We start from the raw sequence: 21,798 nt of genomic DNA, 5'->3' as shown, positions 1-21,798 counted from the left end.
GGTCAGGTAATGGTTTGATTCCTACCTACAGGTGCCGCTACCCCACCTCCTGCAATGTTCAACATGAATTAATTTGTTAGATCCAAAGGACAAAAAAATCATGAGTAAATGAATATTAGAGAAAAATCGGCTCGAGTGGATGAATGTGCGATTAATGTGGTTTATTCCTTCATTGTCTCCTGGATTAATCGGTTTGGAGGTGTAATTATAGCAATTACCCGGCGTGGTGGAGTATCTGATGCAGTGTTCGTCAGGTATTTCTTATTTTTATAGTATCAGAAGTTGTGTTGTAGAACAGCAATACAGACCACTGTACAGGGGATTGTGTGTGTTAAGATTGGTCTAAACTGTCACTGTACAAAGTATATATTGAATTTACTGTTGTCACTGTACAAGGTATCGTGTGGTGGGAGTTGTATGTGGTCTAAGCTGTCATTGTACTGTGTATTGTTGTGTGTGATCTGAGCGGCCTGCGTACAGGGTGCTGTTGCTTAAGCTGTCGCAGTGCAGAATATTGTGGTCTAAGACGGTTACACACTGCTATTGTGGTGTTAAAATGTAATTTAAGCTTTGACATGTGTGACAGGTTTTGAGGTCTGAGACCGGGTCGCGGGGACAGTGACCTCCAGTTAAACCCTCGCACCCTAGCCATAAACGAGGCTTCTTTTGATTGCTTGATCAGCCATGCTCTTGCTGCAAGCGTCCTGCAGTCCCACATGGACATCGTAGCCTGGTACTTGTCGGAGGTACTGTCTAATTTTCTGTTAACTACTTTTCGCTCGTACTATATACAGTAGTCTTCAACCTCACAGTGACTTCTTGGGCCATATACAGGAAACCTTTAAAATCCTAGGCAAAATCTACTTGGCAATTTGTACTCTTAATTCCTTTATTTTAATATTTGTTGCAGTATATCAGTAAAAAAAGTGTGCACAGTACTATATTAGGTATACAGTAACATTATTTAATGTGCACTGGGACAGTCCTCTTTGTCAGTTCGTTATATCGAGGGTTTACATATAGATACGACCTTGGGAAGTGGCAGACCGGGTGCCCTACAGGCAGTCAAGATGCACAATGTTTAACAGGACGTGGGTGTTTGATCATTCTTCATCAGGAAATCGTCTCTTTGAGACATTTCTTAGTCGATTGAGGATCATGCGAACACATTTCGCCCTTTGCCAGCTGCTTACAGGTGCTCCAACCCCCTACCTGTGTGACTTGTAGGGTGCAGCTGTGGAGCACATTTTAACTGTTTCTCACTGTTTCCACCTTTCGCTTATATCGTGATTTTAATATTTACCCGGGTGCCTGTAGGAGTCTCCGGAAAATTTTAAGGTGGCTGTAGTCATTGCCATTTTAATAGGTGTTTCTAATTGATGCAGGTTATTTTAACTTGGTATAATGTATAGTATTTTTGTTATGTGCTTTGTTATGTTAACAGTTTTTGTTTCTTTCCTTATTTTATCCTTGAAGTTCGTTGCTGTAACGAACTTGCTCTACAGCAAGTTCTGTTGAGAATGTGTAGTTTAAAAACATGCATGTAGACTTGTAATATGCAGATAAATATGAAGCCTTCTGTTTAAAATGTGTAGAAAAATGCAGACTTATTTTAATGCATATGTAAATAAGACTACTACCACTTAAAATACGTAGGTAATTAAGTAAATATTTGTTAATTAAGCAGTTACGTTTTCCTTTCTTGGGAAAAGTAAGCTTAATGTATTCACTTCATTATAAATTTTTGGTGATAAACTTTGATATAGCCTGAAGTAATATTTACAATATTGTTTTCATGCAAAACGTCCTAATAAGGGTTCTGATATATTAGAATCCCTGAATTGTTTCTGCTACATATGGTTTATTCACACTACCAGTATACAGATACGCTGGAAATGATAAACCACACTACAACCCATAATAATAACAATATATTTACTCTAGAAACTGTTTTATTATTTCATAAGGGAGCAGGAGGACCTTGGGTAATGGGAAGAAATCAGATTCGATCCAAGGAAAGGAAGGGTAGCTCCAAGTGAAGGGCTCTTTACATCAAGAGCCCTTCACCAATATCTAGGCGCCTCCCTTGAAGGGACTGGAAACTATAATAAGCAAATAACCAATCCTGGCATATGATCAGCGTATAGCCGTTCACTCCCAAGAGATAATCATTTCACAAAATTTCGACTTCTTCCAATAACTTTAAGTTGCAACAAAATAGAGAGTAATTGTCACAGTGAGCTCTTGTTACTTAGCCTTTCGTTAATGGGGTCGTCGGATTTGTTACCATAACCTGCACTTTATCATTTGATCATCCCAGGAGCAAGCATCAAATGCAACATGTGTAATTAGGTACATTTTTCAATATTAATCCCTAGCCCATCTACCCACATATTCACCTTCACTATCCACCATCTCCACTGCCTGCCCATCGCAACCCACTCACCTTCCCTACGTCAGTGGGAGCAACACTGACGAGTCTCAAGTGTGGAAGGAGGCTGTGGGAGGAGACGTCTGCAAACACCATTGTGGCATAGTGACAGGCGTGGACCCGGCTCTCAAGAGGTGCCAAGCCAGCAGGTCGTGGGTTGAGGTACAGAGGTGTCCGTGAGACCAGCACCTGCTCGTGAATATCATGGTAGGCGGTTTCCAGGTTTTCTTAAAAAATGGAGACTGGCAGAGGGACGAGAATGTAGGATTTGCAGCACAAGTGGTCGCATGTCTGGTACCGCAGGTAATTCTGGTTTTATGTCCAGCAGCACAGGCAAATGGTCTCGGTCCTACAACGTAGGTTTCAGGTTTTACAACACGGGTGACTTGTGCCAGGTCAGGCAATACAGGTTTCGGGCTTTGCAGCACTGATAATTAGTCCCTGGTTATACTTTTTTGAGTGACATGATTTAAAGGTAATGTGCCAATACCTGCTCTTCCTCCCAGGGTTCTGATGTGTTTGTAGTACCTAACCCCAGAGATAGTTTTCTGTGTCCGGTCTTCTAGCTCCATCTCCTATTCTCAATACTTTTTACTATCAGCATTGAACTTTAATAGGTGCTTTCCTGACTACAGCCATTGTCTCTAGAAGTTTATCTGGAGAGAGTTCCGGGGGTCAACGCCCCCGCGGCCCGGTCTGTGACCAGGCCTCCTTAGGTCAGTGTCCCAGGATGCGACCCACACCAGTCGACTAACACCCAGGTACCCATTTTACTGATGGGGAACATAGACAACAGGTGGAAAGAAACACGTCCAATGTTTCTACTCTGGCTGGGAATCGAACCCAGGCCCTCACCGTGTGAAGCGAGAGCGTTAACCACCAGGCCACCAGTAGTTGGTAGCTTTTCCTATCTTCATTAGTTGCACATAATTTTCACAGTATAGGCTTATATTAATATGTATCATGACCAGCAGGTATCCATGCACTGATCCTTGGGGACTCCACTCTTCTTCGCTCTTGTTACCATTGACGTCTTTGTAGGTATCTCTCTGTCCAGGTAATAAAACATACAGCAAATGGAGACCTTTAATAGTGCGATGTTTCATCTATGTGGGGCTTGTTCAAGTGCAGCACTTGGTAAAGCTTCATGTAGGTGAAACGTGGTACTAATAAATTTCCCCTTTGCCTTTTTACCACTTGTTGCCTACGCCATGCTTCACCTATCTCCGTATCCACGTTTTTACCATCCCCTCGACTTCCGCCTTCCTCTCAAGTTTGTATATCATACTCTAGTATCTGCAGAAGCTGAACTCTAGCTCTTGCCCCTTTTTTTCTTTGTGATTACATATTTTTTAGCTACAGGAATGGATGGATGTATGGGGATTGTCTGCATAAGTGATCGTTTATGAACGTAAGTTCCATACATATACGAATATTTTGAGTGTGCTATATCCGCTTTCATTTCGGTAACTATATAAAAATGCAGCTTAAATTTCGCCATCTTCATAGATGTTAAAGAACACATAGTTCACTGACTGAATTCAGATGGTGCATGCACAGTGATGCTGATTGCCATCCACCTCAATGGAGCAGTCATCCCTGGCAATCGAGCTGATCACTCCATCGACTATTAACATCAGCCTCAGTGAGCACCCGTCGCGATAACTGTTTAAACATGATATGTCCTACTTAGCCAGATCTAGTTCTAATGTTGAGCTCAGCAACAAGCAACTTTTTCTTTCGATTCATAGTCAAAGTGTGAATTCAGTCGAATAGTGTACTCTTATATACACCAAGATATAATCTGGAAACACTTGTCGATTTAACTCGAAGACTTCTGTGAGAGGGGAAGCGCACCTGGGGGTCGGATCCAAATGCATGTATTAAGTGCTCTGATTAGTCGAATAAATATGAACATCCAGTTGAATTGGGATAAGACTGTATGTCCATTGGAAATTTGAACATGTTACTTTATCCTATTGTGATGTAAAGAAATTTCTCGGTGGGAAGATTGTATATCATAGTTAAAGATACCTTATTTTTTCTATTAAAATGTAGATTGTGGAGACGGTGAAGCAGAAATAAATGATAATGGTAAAATATTTAACTGTTTAGTTTCAAAATTATAGAGGCAGGGTAGTGTTAAGAAAAGATTTTACAATGGTCATTTTTTATGATGCGTAACCTAGAGCTCAAACATTAGCTGATGGCTGGAAATCATACACTCATGAGAAGAACTATAGTTATGCACTCCAGCTGTGATCCTAAGGTGCCGATAAACTAGTAGGACTTAAGAATTCGGTGGTCCATCCTCCCAGTAATGATCCAAACCGAACCAGCCAATCAGCTTGTAGAAAATTATAATTGTAAATATGTAAACAGCTTTGTTACTCCCAAATATGAAGCTCCTTGGATATTGTTCAATAAAACTTTTTTTCCCCTCTCGATAGCATTCTTTTCAGCGTCAGCTTTAAATTCAATCTCATTACTGTTACTGCCACTAAGTCAGCTCTAGTCAGGATCGCCATTATTATCGTGCCTTATGCTTCTTATTGAGTCTTTATTTACTTGGTAATAAGTACTGGATTTTATCGCACAACTTAATATCCTTATCTGTCTAATTTAGGAATCAGTCTAATAACTTCACCGGGGCAAAATATATTAATTATTCTAAAAATATCTTGCCTTGTCAGTATAATTCATAATAAACTTTTGCCATAGCTTTCTACGTGGTATTAAGACTTTGTTTTAATAGGAAATATTTGTCGGGTAGGACTTTAGGTCCTCAGGCTTCCCCAGAGCATTCCAACCAATTCCTAGAGTGACGTGCTTATTATTTCTGTCCAGTTTGTGGAGAAAAATCTTGTTGCGGAGCAACGAAAGTGTATGTACATGTAATGTTCCCTCCTATGTGTGCTTTTTTTTTTTATTTATTTTAAAGTTTCTATTTGACATCAATTTTCATTTCATATTTTCCCTTTATTGTTTGTTTTCCCAAGATGTCTATCTTATATATTATGTTCATAGAGCTCTTCGCTTTAATGACAAACGTTTATCATCTTCTGATCTCGGGATACTTAGCGCATGTAAATAAGAAACTGAGATGAGTGAATTGTCTGTTATTGTATCTTCTGCAAGGATAAGTGCAACGAAGATGGCAGACAACTTAGTCTGAATGGTGGAATTGCAGTTACAAATTCTTACATTATTTCTCTTACCATCGGACAGGATTACGACTTCAGTACCTTTCACTGTTAAAGTTAAGTGAACCATTAATATAGATAGCAGTTTTTCAATCTGTAGATTGTGTGCTGGAAGCAATTTCAGTAGTGGTGAAGATTTGGATTCTGGAGAATTTCTTAGGTGGTTGCTGAAGGGGGGAGGATGCCGATATTCTGAAAGGATTATTTAATGTGGGTAGCTATTTAAAATATATTTGTTACACCATCCTCTTTGCTTCACCTTGGACGTCCTTCTGTGCACTTATGTATTTTTTTTTCGCTTTTAAAATTACGAAACTCGCCACAGTGCTTTGAAATCACCAACGTTGACGAAGTTGCTGATCTTTACACACGTCTTTTGCTGTTTCAGCAGAATGCACACACTTTTACAGTCAGCATTTAGTGTTTAGAAACGAAAGTGTTTAAACCCACCCGCCTTCAGTACTGATATTTATAAACCTTTCATTCTGAGTTTAATCTTAGAATCCCTTTACATGCTTCTGTTGTATATATTTCGGCTAAATAAATAAAATTAATGTTTCTGGTTGTGCTCTTTTGCTTTCACATTTTTTTGTATTGCTTAAAACTAACCATGAACCACTTCTTGAGGTTGTATACCAGCAAACATTAACGCTGTGTAAAATGAGAAACTAGGTTATTTTAACACCAATAACACTACTCATACTGCGACCCGTAGCGACTCCTGCAAAGATAGCTATTAAAGTGTAGGCGGGTCTTCTCTCGAGAGTTACATATATCACTGAGAAATAATAGCAAGGTACCAGTATGCAGAAGTCCACTTGTTGTGCTTTTAGTTTTTTAGACCGCTTCACGATTTTGTAGACGCATGTGTGCTCTTAGGTTGTACAAGGCTTTCTTGCATCTTTGCTCTGACCTAGACCGACAAGCACCACTAAGTTGCTCAACACCTTGTCCATATTTTAATGGTATTCCACAAATTTTTTTTCTCAAATGAATATAGATTAACTAAGCATGACTTTCTTATATGCTAATACTTCCTCATTGAAATTTCCCTTAAAGTTTGCCACGGGATTCCTGGAATATACATATTCATTTATTTATCTATTCATGTATTTTGAGTGAGAAATTCAGTTTACGTTCCCAGGAAATGATTGCTTACGATGGTAATATGGGCTATTGCCACTCATTGATTTTCAAATTGTTGGAACAGCAATACGAAGTTGGAGCAAGGGAAAATTTAAAATTCACTTCGTCAGTCCAGATAATTGACTTGTGGTCACGGGCGATGAGTGCTTAAGTTGATGGCCTCAAGAAATTAGTGTCAGGGATTTGCATGTGATAGGGTGGTGAGGGCTCAAGGTTGTGTGAAGACTAGAAGTTCCATAGAGAGACTAGGATCCGCAAGGATTCGAGGATGTGTGAAAACTCAAGGTTCCCCGAATTCTCAAAATTCAATCCTAGCACAGTTCCCCCAGACAAACCTTGCAGCTGGTTAGTAATACACGGTTCCCCCCTGACGCCCAGAGGACTCGCTGTGCCGAGGTGGAGTCGCGGGCTTAAGTTCTATGGTGGAGACTAGTACATATTAAACTAGCGTGTAATGGATATTCGTCAGCGACTACACTTAACTTTTTTATTCTCGCTTACTAGTAACCTTTTGAGATAAAAACGAACATTTTTTTCAATCTGTAGAAACTTGAATTAGAAGTTTGACTCTTGGCTTTCATCTACATGTTCCCTTCTACAAACACCTGAGGGTATCCTACCAAGCGTACTTAAAAACCGTTCTTTGCAGTGATTATATTTTTTATACATTTAGCGTATTTTGATGCTTTTAAACAATTAGTAATTTTTTATTGCTTTGATATTTGATGTAATGGATTACCTTAACTGGGGAAAAAATTGATGCCATTTCATTTTCTAAGGTGGGTGTTAATTGGGATGCCAGGTGAGGGTCGATTTAGTCAAATCTAGACATTAGAATCTCAATCTCAATTCCAGTTCTGGTATTACATCTCCCCAAATTTAAAGCTCTTTGAACGGTATACACATATTCACATAGGACTAATAAAACAGGCCTAGCTTTTTCTTTTTATATGATCATTTTATGCTAAAAATCACACATGCATCCACCACTTTTTTTGGTCAGATTATACATTTTCGTTTTTCCAAATTAATGACTAATTATAAAGTTAAATCATTCAGATTTTCGTAACGCTCATTAATAAATATGCACATTTTTATACACATCAGAATTACGCACATTCATATTAATTTTTATTCATGTAACATCAGATATACGATGGAGAAAATGTCAAGCATTTTATAGGCAGCCATTTTGAAAATCGTCTGCTATTCATATTAAGGGAGAAATCTTCGATGGTCTTGTAGCCAGAAACCTTCAGTATAATATTCCCCAGCTTTATAGCAAATTTCATGCATTTATTAAAAAAAAATCAAAGGCACATTACTTAAATTTTTTAACACATTTGCAGTACAAGTGTGTAGACACTCTTGTTCTCCTTACCAGTGCATGTCTACACAATTTGCGCTCTCTCTCTCTTCCCCCACTCTCTCCCTTCCTCTTTCTCTCTCCACATAGCCACATTACAAATACTACTCTTACACTACCCTTATTACGTAAGATCAACATGAATTTGACAAACAAGAGAAGTGATTCATTTTAATGGTATTAGGAGGCCAAATTAATGAAGATTTAAACATCACCATCCCTGGTGCTCATGTCTGGTAGTTTAGTGTGGTAATAAAGTTATCCAATGTTTCCATAAACAGCGGCCACGCCATCTGAATCATCGTCCTTAACAGGAGTGCGCTGATCGTTCCTTGATGCTGCCTCCTGATCCACACCTGCCCTCCCTGCTCACGCCCGCACCTTCCCTTCCTGCCCACGCCTGCATCTCTCCATGCCCACGCCTGCACCTTCCTTTCCTGCCCACGCCCGCACCTTCCCTCCCTGCCTACACCTACCCTCTCTGAAAATACCTGTACCTTCCCTCCCTTCCCATTCCCACACCTGCCCACGCCCGCACCCTCCCTCCCTGCCTACGCCAGCGCCTACCTAACCTGCCCATGCCCATCCCTCTATACCTTACTACCTGTCCACAACCGTCCCTGCCCACACCTGGACCTACATCCATACCCACATCCGTCCCTCTACCCTTCCTGCCTTTGCATTCATGCCACTTTCATACCCCTTTTCCCCATCCTACCTGTCACTCACCCCATCCTATCTGCCCCTCATCCCATTTCACCTACCCTTCATACCATCCCGCCTGCATCTTATCCCATTCCACCTGCCCCGCATTCCATCCCACCTGCCCCTCATCCCATCCTCCCTACCCCTCATCCCATCTTATCTGCCCCTCTTCCCATCCCACCTACCACTCATCCCATCCTCCCTGCCCCTATTCCCATCCAACCTGCCCGTCATCCCATTCTACCTGCCCCTCATCCCATCCCACCTGCCCCTCATCCCATCCCACCTGCCCCTTATCCCATCTGCCCCTCATCCCATCCCACCTGCCTCTTATCCCAGCCTACTTGCTCTCTCATCCTCTCCTCCCTGCCTCTTCATAGTATCCTACCTGCCCCCTCATCCTGTCTTACGTGCCCCTTCATCCTATCCATCACATCCCTCGTCTATCGTAAATAAACCTCATTCACAAATGGACAATGAAGATAACCAAACCTCTTTTGCTAGTCATTCTAATTTTACTCATTGGAGGTTCTTAATCCGAAGAATGTGGCCTTCCCTCCCTAGGATTGAGCCTCGTGACCTATGAATCCTCCAGTCTGAGTGTATGTGCGTGACTCTGGCGTTAATCTTCCAAGAAACCGACATAACTTTTTTTTTCCTCCCAGTTTCATAAATTTGTCTGTGTGTTTTTGTAGGAAACGGTGTCTTTATGCAGAAGTTTCGTCAGCACATTTCACCTGTCTGTTTATCATTCCTCTCCTGCCAGTTCCTTTTACTCATTTCCGTTTAATTTTTGGACTGAATTCCTGAGAATCATTAATGCGAAATTAGTCTTTCCGCGGCATTCCACGAGTCTGTGTAGCCATCCTTTCGAGGCAGGAATGCAGGAGAGACTTCACCTTCCTAACACGTTGGATGTTCTCTTTAAAATGTTCGGGACATTATCACCAGTTTGGTAGAGAGTGATCCAAGGACGCAAGGTCAAACGTTCGTTAGGTAATGTAAAGGTAATGATCTTCGTATAGGTTGTCCGGTGGCTCGGTTGGTATCAACCTCTGCTCACATACTGAGGATCCGTCGTTCGATCCTCGGCACTGGTGGAAACGTTGGGCATATTTCCTCACACCTCTTGTCCCTGTTCACCTAGCAGAAATCAGGCACTTGGGTTTTAGTCGACGGTGGTGGGTCGCATACCATAGGGTGTTAATATACCTTAGGGCTGGGCTTTGAAATAAGTACCTCTATATAAATAGTCTATACTCTTTGTTAGCTGCCGGGAATGTTTATTTGCTAGTTAGGTTTGTGATCCAGCTACAAAAGGAAAATTTTCACATTATTAGGTTAATTTTGTGTTTTAATTGTAACTGTAAAAGATACACAATTTGGAGAAAGTAACTTTGAAAAAGTTCTCTGCAAATTGTGTATCTTTTCAACTCAGTCTAGTGCCATTCGTCTCTGTGTAACCAGGTGTTGCGTATCTGGATTGCTAGCGCACTCATCTCACACACTGTGGTTGGAAATATTAGGCTGCTGTCCATGTTCACCTATCAGTAAAATAGGTACCTAGGTGTTAGTCGACTGGTATGGGTCGCATCCCTGGACAAAATTAACCAAATTTGACCGAAAAGCTCTGCATAACAAGGGGCTTTTTATATAGTAGTATGTCACTGATGTCAGCTAGGTCTGTATACCTTATACATGTACTTGTAGAAGTAGATTATTATTATTATTTTTTTTATTGTGTTCTTCATAGCAACCCCCCAAAAAGCACAACATTAGTAACCTTATGTTTAAATTAACTGCGAAAACAACTTCCCAAGATAAACGTGAAGCTTATAAACAAAGTGATTGGACGTTATTTATAAAGTTTTTCATATCGCTTTAGTGTCGTATTTGTTCTACCTACTTTTGTATCTCATAGACAGTCGTGCCATGAACACGTTACGCAAACAACCACTGGATATAAATATTACAAGAGATGCTGTGTTCAATATAATTGCCATTTGTGTACTCTTTTGTAATGATTTGTCACTAATACTTAAAATAGTTCATTACTTGTGATGGAATTATTGGAATTTGTTCTTTAACGACCATGTTAGTATATTCATAAACTAGAAATTAAAATCTTAGACATGAATAGCAGAGCTTGTGTGTTGCGATATTGTATTTCTTGTTGCGACTTCTGCTAATACAACCATCTTTGGTAAGCAGCAACCACCTTAGCCTCGTATTATTAATTTTCTTACGTTATTCCCGACGGCAATTTATTAACAATCCTAGTAAAATCTAAAATGCAACTTTCTATTAAGGTAGGCTTCTGTAGGATAGGTTAGTTTACATAAACCCCCTGAAAACGTACCGTATTTAGCCACAAATAGGCAAATTTAAAAAAATCTTATCAGTGCTAATAAAGAGGATAGGGAAATGTTCAAATCTGTCTTATCACTCTTGGTGGGAGAATGGGTTACCTAAGAAGGTATACCGTACGTCATATGTGTGAAACCGATGTTTGTTAATCATTTGCACCCTGGCAGATGTACTGATATTGTCTGTGTCTTGGTAGTATGCAAGGTAACGGGTAAATCTTATAAACCTCTGTTTACATAGTGTGTACACGTATCTTTAGATTCCTGCGTGTTTCATAAGATTTACTATTATTGTAATATTTTCTTAATAATTTAGAGGGCTTGCCTCGTGACTTAGCCTCTGGGCAGACCGACGATCCTTGTAACTATTAAAGGATATAACCTTAATATCAAGAACGCAAACCTAATGTAAACATGGGTCGCTGAGTATAGATCAGCGGGTGAGTACACACATCATCTCTTAATTAAGCTGTTACCATCTATTTTTGACCTTATCTGGAGCGTATAACAACTTTATGACTTATCAACATGCTGAAGGCAGTCAATAAGACATTAATAATTGATAAACATCTTCCCTTAATGAATTATCAGGAAGAGTTGATGGCTATAATGGTGGTGGCGTCGAGTAAGGAATGTCTTCATTGCAAAGGTCGTACATGAATCGTGATGCTCTTACGTTGTGCAGTCGTATGTTGCCTTTGGAGTACCCAACACTAAATCTTGGCGGATTTACGCAGTTTGCAGACTGTTGGTTTTCTCTAGCCTCAAGATGCACGCAACTCGTTTGTTACCACTCTAGTGTTTACCAGTAGTAGTGACAACGCTCCTTTTCCTCCCAGCCTCCTAACCTCCCACTTCCAGTCTTCTAGCCACCTTCCTTACATTTTTTCACCTTCCCTCCCTCTGTTCCTCTCTCCTTCCCTCCGTTCCAACCCCAATCTCCCTTTTTTCCCAACCTTAGATATACTATGAGATCAAAGTCCAATTTTTTCCTCTTATCTTCTGTCTCTGGGATGATGGAGTACTTTATACAAATTCCCTTTCTCCAGTGCATGGGATGGGCTATCCTGACAGATGGCAGTTCCCAAATAATAGTAACTTTAGCTGCTGGAACGAAAACTTTGAAACTGCTGTAGCTGATGAACCCTTACTTGATAATACATTGCCCTATTGAAGTCCTCCAGCTCAGGGTGACAGATTTGTACTTACTTGTTTGTGGTTGCAGGGTTCGATTCACAGCTCCTGTCGTTATTAGGTTCATTTTCCTGGACTTCGAGAGCCTTACCATACCTCTGAGAGCTAGGTATGGATCCTTCCTCTATCACTTTACTCTCCAGGTTCTTCCATTTCCTGACTAAGGCTGAAGAAATACTTCCTAACGTCCCTGTGACTCATCTGAGTTTTGAATGAGTCCCATCCTGCGTGATGGAATATGGCAGGAAAATAGCGTTTGTTCCTATTGTGTAAGCTTAATAGTGTAGGACAGCAGCACACTGCTGATGTTTCTGATTTGAATAAATTCCCTACCTATCTCCCTTCTTTATTCTTCATATCATTCATTTTCTTGCCTTCTCCATCCCTTCCCTTTCCCTCCTGCCCACACTATCCTCCTTCCCTCGTCCTCCAGTACCCTTCTTTCCCTCCCTCCCTCCCTCTCCTCACTTTTTCTGCATTTCCAATCTCTCAGTTTACTCTTTTTTTCCAATACCCCTCACTCCCTCCACCCTTTTTCCCGTAACCCCTCTATCCTTCGGTACCCCTCCTTCTCTTCACTTTTTCTCAGGTGTCCCTTCATTTCACTCTTCCTCCAGTACCCCTCCCTTCACTTTTTCCCCGGTACCCTTCCATTCACTCTTGTCATGTCACTGACTTGGCACCGTTCAAATTACAGATATGATTGCTGAGTTATCAGCTGTGACAAAGTAAACTAGTGCTTCATGTCCAAGGCGAGGCGTGACGGCCAACACGAGTTACTATTGATTCTCCGAAGTCAAAGTTTTCAAGCTACTCGCGGCGATGGCAGTTGAAACTTGTGTGAACAAATAGAATTATCAAGTATATGAAACTTCAGCAAAAACCCGTCACTCATGTTTATCATGAAAGCAACTATGACAGCCAATGTATTTAAAATCGGAGAAACTGAATACCGAATTGGGCATCTGTAGCATTCAATTTGAACAAGAAAAAGTATTTGAATAAAAGGTAATATCAGGTGAAGATGAACGTGCCTGAATGTCTCAAGTTATGAAGAACGACCTGCGTGAAGGGAAACGAACGTGAGACTAAATCAGACCTGGCGCCACTTAATAATTTGCAGATCAACACCGGTGTCTTGAAGCTGTAATGTATAGGAGGCGATAAGTTTAATGAGCGGGCCAACACGTAATGGTGAAGTAGTTTTATGTAAGGATAACTCAGCTGAATAGAGAAATAAAAACAACCGTAAATTTAGTGAATAAATGTTTATGCAGTGATAATTTTGTGAAACGATGTATGAACGATGGTAACGCAGATAAAGATGTATCAGTCATGAATTTAGGCAAACAAGGCGAGTTGTTTAAGCCAACCTTTCAACGCCGCCCGCAAATCAAGCACTCGTTATTTTACTTTCCGAAACTAACATCCGCTTATGTCGTTCGTAAGATGTGAAAGTTAGCAAGGCAGGACCACTTATTGGTATATCATGATAACGAAAGGCGCAGTTACATAGCCAATTACAGGATGCACAGCAGAGCAGCAGGTGATGGGTCTTATATGCAGCACTCCGGGGAGGCGTCTGCTCACACTGGAAACTTGAGCTTATTATCTGGTGCATCGTGACTAGTTAATAGGTGGTAATAAACAGTGCTCGAGGTGCCCGCCATCTTTCACTCCCGGTATGTTGGGGGGGGGGGGGGAAGGGGACGCAACGTTTTCTTTCACTCCAACTGCCCGTTCTCTCTCTCTCTTGGCACTAGCTCTGTTTCTCATATCCCTTCTTTCCCTTCAACTGCCTAGTTAATTTTCGTTATGTTTGTGTTTTCTGTCTTCTATTACGGTCCTAGTTTTCTCATCTCTTCATTTCTCTGTTTCATTAAACCTTGTGTTACTTCGTCGCTTGCCCGTTTTCTCTATATCCTGTTCTTATTTTCTCTGTTTCTTGGTTCTTATTATTTTAGCTCTGTCCTGTTTCTCATTTTCTTGCCTATTTCCTCATTTTTCTCTCATGTTCTACTTACATGCTCTATACTGGCTTTTGGTATTTTCTCTATCCTGGTTCTCATTATTTTCACCCCATGGCCTCTTCCTTATTTATTATGTGTCCTCTTCATTATTATTTACTCTTCAGTTTTCCTCCGTCTTATTATTTTCTCAATGTTCTTGTTCTCATTGGTTTCAGCCATTTTTTTCATCCCTAAATTGACGCTTTAATTTACCTCTTTCTAACGAATTTTTTTGTTTTATTTCATTCGGATGTTGTTTATGGTAGAGCGTTGAGCTCTCAACTAAGAGGAGCAGAATTCAGTTGAGCTCACAACTAGGTAGACTAGAGCTTAGTCGCCGAGCTCATGACTAGTCGACGCAGTCGTTGATCTCACTAGGAGGAATAGACCTCAGTCGTTGATCTCACTAGGACTAGAGCTCAGACGTTGAGCGCACTAGGACTAGAGCTCAGGCTTTAAGGTCCCAATTAAGAGGACTCGAGCTCAGGTGTTGAGCTCACAACTAGGACTATAACTCAGACGTTGAGCTCACAACCAGGAGGATTAGAGCTCAGGCGTTGAACCCATGATGACACTCTTCAGGTCACTTGTTCTATCTAGGCTGGAATATTGCTGCACACTAACAGCACCTTTCAAGGCAGGTGAAATTGCCGACCTAGAAAATGTACAGAGAACTTTCACGGCGCGCATAACGGAGATAAAACACCTCAATTATTGGGAGCGCTTGAGGTTCCTAAACCTGTATTCCCTGGAACGCAGGAGGGAGAGATACATGATTATATACACCTGGAAAATCCTAGAGGGACTAGTACCGAACTTGCACACGAAAATCACTCACGAAAGCAAAAGACTTGGCAGACGATGCACCATCCCCCCAATGAAAAGCAGGGGTGTCACTAGCACGTTAAGAGACCATACAATAAGTGTCAGGGGCCCGAGACTGTTCAACTGCCTCCCAGCACACATAAGGGGGATTACCAACAGACCCCTGGCAGTCTTCAAGCTGGCACTGGACAAGCACCTAAAGTCAGTTCCGGATCAGCCGGGCTGTGGCTCGTACGTTGGTTTGCGTGCAGCCAGCAGCAACAGCCTGGTTGATCAGGCTCTGATCCACCAGGAGGCCTGATCTCAGACCGGGCCGCGGGGGCGTTGACCCCCGGAACTCTCTCCAGGTAAACTCCAGGTAAACTCACAACCAGGAGGACTAGAGCGCAGGCGTTGAGCTCACAAGTAGGACTAGAGCTCAACCGTTGAGATCACAACTAGGAGGACTAGACCTCAGGCGTTGAGCTCACAACTAGGACTAGGCCTCAGGCGTTGAGCTCAAGTAAGAGGACTAGAGCTCAGGCGTTGAGCTCACAGACAAGAGGACCAAAGCTCAGGCGTTGAGCTTACAACTAGGACTAGAGCTCAGGCGTTGAGCTCACAAGTAGGACGACTACAACTCAGGCATTGAGCTCACAACTAGGACGACTAGAGCTCAGGCGTTGACCTCCAACCGCAGTAGAAACAGCAAGAAACGTGTACAGCAGCAGCTGCAGTAACCGTATACAACAGCAGCAGAAAGTAATGTGTACAACAGCAGCACACGGTAACGTGTACAGTAGCAATAGAAGGTAACGTGTACAACAGCAGAAGGTAACTTGTACAACAGCAGCTTGACAAGACGTATACACCAGCACGAGTAGCTTTGTACGCCAGCAACAGGAGCAGCATTGTACACCAGCAGCAGGAGCAGCATTGTACACCAGCAGCAGGAGCAGCATTGTACACCAGCAGCAGGAGCAGCATTGTACACCAGCAGCAGGAGACGTACGTGTGTATATGTCCAAGCCTCTTAGAATACTTAAACCATTAATGATTTTTGTAGATGAATGGTTCAGGGAACAGACAAGTTGATAAATTAGACACAAGTGCAACATTTGGGTATCTTTAATGAGGAAACGTTTCGCCACACAGTGACTTCATGAGTCCGTAGAAAGGAGAATGGTGCAGAACAGGAGTAGTTTGAGGCAATCAGTCCCTCAAACTTGAGTCGATGTGATCAGTCCAACAGTCTTGAAAAGAATACAGCATATAAATACAGATACCCAAATGTTGCACATGTTTAATTTATCATTAATGATTTTTGGCTTTTTAGGCCTCATCACTTGTATTCTTAAATAGGTGTATTGAATTTACCTCCACCTCATTGAATCCGCTCCGCTTTTCAACTACTGAGGCTAAAAGAATATTTCCTGACATCCATATGGTTCATTTGTCTTTTCCTCTTCTACTTGTGACTTTATGTATCTCTTGCTTCATAATTTTGTCTTCCTATTTCGTACGTTTTAATTATGGTCTTCCCCAGACCTAAACTCTGGCAAGGTCTTTTACTCATTTGCTTTAATGTCTCCTCATAGCGCAGTCTTCTGGACTAGATACAGTTCACACACAGCTAATATGTACGAGTATCTATGCCAAATTACTCAGTTTGACTGAGGCGAGCAGGAAGTCATTTAGTAACGTGTTAAGTTAATACAAGACATGACCTCGCGTCTAGTCTGAGGACTATTGGTTACTATAACACTAAATAACTAGGCGAGTTATGATATACAGCTGATCATTCTATACCACGTAGCCATGTACACGGCTCCTCCCATCAGTAGGACAGTTTGCAGGTTCGAGTCCATCTTCTCTTGAGAGTACCAGGTGAGCCGAAGTTATTCACATAACAACTAGCGCTCATAAAATAGGAACACAAAGCAAGCAGGACATTACTTTTTTCGAACCTGTGTGTTCACATAGAAAACACATACGAAGGTGAGGTCCTCGTCTTCACAAGGAGGGATTGCAATTTGGAAAAAACAATACCTGAAGAGATAAGCAAAGAGGTGGTATACCGATTCATCTTATTGTCCTTAGTGTACTCCTGGTAACATTGCTCTCTGCGCTCACATGGGTATCGTGATTGCAGGACGTAATTAAAAGGTAATACAGTTGGTTATTAAGAAGATTAGTTCGAAGAATTTTCAGAAAATATTTCACTCCAGTAAAAGGCCTGCCTGACATCCCTGTCGTTTATGTTTCTGAGAAAGTCAGAACCCTGAGAATAATAGGCTAAGAAAAATAACAGCTGGCGGTTACTCGGCAAGAGACTATCTGCTAAATCTAAAGCATTGTAAACAATTTTAGAACAATGGATAATTAGTACACATGATATTTCTTTGTCCAGATGTCAGAACTGGGAATTAATAGCCAGTCTGCGGCTCTTATAGACTCTGCGGACCACGAGACGAGCTCAACCAGACTTAACCTCAGTTCTTTTATTTGGTATTAGTTTTTCCCTTTAATTCCAGTGTGTGTTGTCCTGAAGGTAATAATACTTAAAGTAACTTTGCTGCTTTAAAGTGGCGTGTATTCCTACCGTGGTGTAAACAGTCTTAGGAGGGACTTTTAATCTTAACATGTCTGAAAAACCAGTTGAGGCAGCATGTGTTAAAGAGAGGACACAAGTGCAGTGTAAGGTTTTGTGATAACGTTTCGCTGTATACAGAGCGAAACGTTGCCACAATAAGTAGCCGCGCGCGCAAATACAAACGCAAACGCACATGTAAGCACGCTTACTGGATTGCTCGCGCGCGCACGATCATGAGCCCTTTTACCAGCGTGAAGGCAGGCACTGAAGAGGATGTGGATATTGATCATATTGTGGGCATGAATATGGCCTCTACCGGGCCATGGCCGCCTCTCATGTATCATGTGTGGCTACTATTCTATATTATGGTCGGGGCCGCTACCAATTCATGTAAGTTAATCATAGGTAGTTGTAGATAATAGATCTCAGACCTTTATAATCTAGTGAATTGTATGTGTTCTTAGGGGAGAGAAAATTCGTTCTTATACTAGTTGTAGTATTTTCTTGTAAGTGGCAGAGAAGGGAGGTTGAGTGAGGGGAGGAGGAGGGAGATTGAGTGGGGAGAGGAGGGAGGGAGGTTGAGTGGGAAGAAGAGGAGATTGAGTGGGGAGAAGACGAGGAGGGAGATTGAGTGGGGAGAGGAGGGAGGGAGATTGAGTGGGGAGAGGAGGGAGGGAGGTTGAGTGAGGGGAGGAGGAGGGAGATTGAGTGGGGAGAGGAGGAGATTGAGTGGGGAGAAGACGAGGAGGGAGATTTAGTGGGGAGAGGAGGAGGGAGATTGAGTGGGGAGAAGAGGAGATTGAGTGGGAGAGGAGGGAGGTTGAGTGGGGAGAGGAGGGAGGGAGGTTGAGTGGGGAAAGGAGGGAAGAAGGTTGAGTGGAGAGGAGGAGGAGGAGGAGGAAGGTTGAGTGGGAGAGGAGGAAGGTTGAGTGGGAACAGGAGGATTGGCTTCCTCACTGTCTTCCCACTCACTGCCTTGCCCTTAACTGCCTCCCAACTCGCTGCCTTCTCACTCGCTGCCTCATTGCCTTCACGCTGGGTGCCTCTCACTCGTTGCCTCGCTTCTTTCATCGCTGCCTCACTGTAGTAAAATTCTAGAAATAATAGCCAATCTCAAAGCAGTATTCATACAGGCAGTTTCAGTCACGCTATTCAAAATATTTTTTTTCTTTGATAATAGTCGTAAGGAGAGGAAATACCATAGGAAATATAAATTTTTAAAGCATGTATACATGTAAACATAGGTTTGATAATTGTCTTCAAACCCGCAACTTCCATTGTTAGCATTGCCTTGCTTGAGTCCAGTAATTATATTTGTGTGCGTTTCTATATTTCACAACCAACACCACTGCTAAACAATGCCAACACCGGCACAAAGTGATCACTCTCCCATGATGCCAACACCAGCACAAAGTGATCACTCTCCCATGATGCCAACACCAGCACAAAGTGATCACTCTCCCATGATGCCAACACCGGCACAAAGTGATCACTCTCCCATGATGCCAACACCGGCACAAAGTGATCACTCTCCCATGATGCCAACACCGGCACAAAGTGATCAGTCTCCCATGATGCCAACACCGGCACAAAGTGATCACTCTCCCATGATGCCAACACCGGCACAGTCACCACTCGCATGATGCCAACACCGGCACAGTCACCACTCGCATGATGCCAACACCGGCACAGTCACCACTCGCATGATGCCAACACCGGCACAGTCACCACTCGCATGATGCCAACACCGGCACAGTCACCACTCGCATGATGCCAACACCGGCACAGTCACCACTCGCATGATGCCAACACCGGCACAGTCACCACTCGCATGATGCCAACACCGGCACAGTCACCACTCGCATGATGCCAACACCGGCACAGTCACCACTCGCATGATGCCAGCACCGGCACAGTCACCACTCGCATGATGCCAGCACCGGCACAGTCACCACTCGCATGATGCCAACACCGGCACAGTCACCACTCGCATGATGCCAACACCGGGACAGTCACCACTCGCATGATGCCAACACCGGCACAGTCACCACTCGCATGATGCCAACACCGGCACAGTCACCACTCGCATGATGCCAACACCGGCACAGCCACCACTCGCATGATGCCAACACCGGCACAGTCACCACTCGCATGATGCCAACACCGGCACAGTCACCACTCGCATGATGCGAACACCGGCACAGTCACCACTCTCCCACAACCTTACTACCTTCAAACGCTGGGGCCTGCTGGTGTTATCCCAAGTTATCAGGTTGGTGACGCGTGTCGAGGTAGTGTGCTGTGATGGACATGCTTGTTGTCTCACCTGTGGGGTCCCTGAAGACGGATCCTTGTTGTATGTCGCTGTGGCGAGCGACATGCCACTGAAGACGTTATCACAGCGCAGTTCGTCTACTGAGCAGATCACCCTGCTTAGCATAAGCAGATATGTTTCTACTGGAGGCGGCAATTACACGTGGGGATAAATGCGCATGTACAGTGGCATGGTATCTTCATGGATGTAGGTAATCAAGGTTAGTCTGTGCCGAACAATTTAAAGTCTAATGCAGTATGCGTAGACATTGGCACTGGCCCTGAAGAAGTATTTCAAAGACACGTCAAAGATCTGTACGATATACGTACAGTAATTAAATAAGTTTTTCGTGGGTCTTTGCCAGCAGCCTAACCTTGCTGCAGTCAATGCAGATGTAATTTACTCCTACACAACCTAGCTAAGGTCAGCCCAGATTTTCTTGGTATTGCTTAACAACCTTGAAATATATAATTTTTATGAGGTTCAGACTACTTGCGAGATGCATGCTCTCCCGAGAGGCATACTGACGTTAAAAAGAGAAACCTGTACAGGAAGCCTTAATTGTTGGTCATTTTTTATATAAAGTAGAGCAACTCTTGTTGTTCGTGGTATTCTAAGTATAGCATAAGTCTAGTATATAGCAATTTGTAAGTTCCAGCCCCTACCTTTAAATATAATTCAACCCAGAAAGTTTCGAAGTCCGATACCTATCTCTCTCTCTCTCTCTCTCTCTCTCTCTCTCTCTCTCTCTCTCTCTCTCTCTCTCTCTCTCTCTCTCTCTCTCTCTCTCTCTCTCTCTCTCTCTCTCTTATAATGTCGTGCCCAATAGATAAAACTAACGATTTTGGCTTAAATAGCAACGCTCTTCTTGCCGAACAAGGCAAGGGAAAATTTGTATATGCAATAATTTGGCAAAAATCATTCTGAACTTGGCAAAAAAAATTAATTGTTTCTTTATTATTAAATTATTGTAAACTTGTGTAAAATATATTTAGTGGGATTAGGCTAAATTAATTTTCGCCTGTTATAATGTTAAGTAAGTTTTCTAAGGTGCTTTTGATACAAAATTATTAATTTTTACATTAACATCAGTGAAAAAATGTATCTTTAAACATATAAGAGAAAATTTTAGAAAGGACTTAATTTTAAATGAAGATTAGGGTTTGGCTTTTTCCTTTATTATTGCTTAAGTCATGTTTAATTTTTAGTATAATCTTTTCATTCTTGCTCATTGTATTCATATATATATATATATATATATTATATATATATATATATATTTAATATATATATATATATATATATATATATATATAATATATATATTATTTTTTTTTTTTTTTTATTATCACACCGGCCGATTCCCACCAAGGCAGGGTGGCCCGAAAAAGAAAAACTTTCACCATCATTCACTCCATCACTGTCTTGCCAGAAGGGTGCTTTACACTACAGTTTTTAAACTGCAACATTAACACCCCTCCTTCAGAGTGCAGGCACTGTACTTCCCATCTCCAGGACTCAAGTCCGGCCTGCCGGTTTCCCTGAATCCCTTCATAAATGTTACTTTGCTCACACTCCAACAGCACGTCAAGTATTAAAAACCATTTGTCTCCATTCACTCCTATCAAACACGCTCAAGCATGCCTGCTGGAAGTCCAAGCCCCTCG

The sequence above is a fragment of the Cherax quadricarinatus genome, chromosome 5, assembly GCF_038502225.1.
Source record: "Cherax quadricarinatus isolate ZL_2023a chromosome 5, ASM3850222v1, whole genome shotgun sequence".
Classification (NCBI taxonomy): domain Eukaryota; kingdom Metazoa; phylum Arthropoda; class Malacostraca; order Decapoda; family Parastacidae; genus Cherax; species Cherax quadricarinatus.
The sequence above is the reverse complement of the archived record's forward strand: the minus strand, read 5'-3'. Positions refer to the sequence as shown.